At 32.4% G+C, this 1,378-nt stretch overlaps 1 long non-coding RNA gene across 1 annotated transcript; it reads right to left on the bottom strand.

Moving 5' to 3' along the window:
- Positions 1-213: 213 nt before the first annotated feature.
- Positions 214-1,026, bottom strand: LOC127105170 (uncharacterized). Its single transcript, XR_007794918.1, has 2 exons — positions 891-1,026; positions 214-666 (listed from the first exon to the last, which is right to left on the bottom strand). It is a non-coding gene; the product is annotated as an uncharacterized LOC127105170 (long non-coding RNA).
- Positions 1,027-1,378: the final 352 nt, after the last annotated feature.

The raw sequence follows: 1,378 nt of genomic DNA, 5'->3' as shown, positions 1-1,378 counted from the left end.
AAAAGTCCTGTTTTAATCGAGGTAAAAAATCTATTTCGTAATAGTGTGGTCAATTTTAAACTTCTCATATCCTGAACTTCCAATTTAGGAATATAGACATAGACATCACCCTGCAAACAGAAACCAAATGAATGTGTAAATAACTTTGTAACTTGCACATATTTGCAAATCACACACAAGATAAAGAATTAATAAATAATTACATAAAAAATATTAACACAAGTAAAAGAGATAGTATTTGAATAATAGATAGATAACATTCAAATCAAATTTCGAGGATTAAAATAAGAGATAAAAAGAAGATTCAGTGAGCTCTCTCTATATTTTTTCAAGTTACATTGGCTAGCTCTAGTAAAGAGCTATTACTTCTCAACAATAGTTGCTAGACATTATTTTGATGAGCTCAATATATTTATAGACATGACAACAGTTTCTTTGAAAAAGAGTTCCTTAATTCTGATTTGTAATAGCAATTGAATATTCTTTTGTTTCCTTCTTTGATCCTCTACCCTGCGTTGGCTTAACTTCTTCTCCAAGAAGATGTTGTCTTCATTGCATTATCTCGACTTTCATCAAAAGCTGGGACAGAATATTGATCTGTCCCAGAAGACGTTGTTTTGATTGCGTTGTCCCGTCTTTCATCAAAGGATGGGACATAATATTGGCCTGTTCCGGAAGATGAGCCCATCCAAGATAGATCAATATATTAGCAGTTACAGCTAATTATAAATAAATAGTTGCAGAATGAGCATATTATCGAAAATAAGTTCCTTGATCGAGTTTTAATTTTTCTGAAATTATAAAAATTCATTTTCGAATATTTCCTATTTTTTTAATTAACATGTGCAAAGTAGAAACCAAAAGGAGAAAGATGAAGAAGTAAAACATACCAAATCTTTCACAACTTTGAATCAAGATCTCCACTTATTCCCCTCTCTGAAACTTTGAGCAACATGTTCTTTCCTTGGATGTATTTATGTGGAGGTTTTATATATAAGGGAGGGGATACACGAAGGCAACTTCGCTGCAAGTTACACTTAGTTGACTAAAATTGGTCATTATAAAATAATACCTTATACAAAGTTATGAATATTAGAACAAGTATAATGTGATTTAAACATGTAAGTTGGACAGCTATATATTTGTCTTTTGTGATTTCGTTAAGTCTATTTTAAGGTGACTTTCTATGTCTTATTATGAATTGTTGGCATTGTACCCACGACGAACTACAAACAAAATAGTAATTAAAAGGGATATTAGAATTTACAACCACACAAACATAACATCCTTCAAGCATGGTTTTAAATTGCGGTTGCGGTCACGGATGCGACTGTGGTTGCGTGTGTTGCGATTGCGGCATTGCGGTTGTTGCGATGCG

Source organism: Lathyrus oleraceus, chromosome 7 (genome assembly GCF_024323335.1).
Source record: "Lathyrus oleraceus cultivar Zhongwan6 chromosome 7, CAAS_Psat_ZW6_1.0, whole genome shotgun sequence".
NCBI classification, from domain to species: domain Eukaryota; kingdom Viridiplantae; phylum Streptophyta; class Magnoliopsida; order Fabales; family Fabaceae; genus Lathyrus; species Lathyrus oleraceus.
The sequence above is the reverse complement of the archived record's forward strand: the minus strand, read 5'-3'. Positions and strand labels throughout refer to the sequence as shown.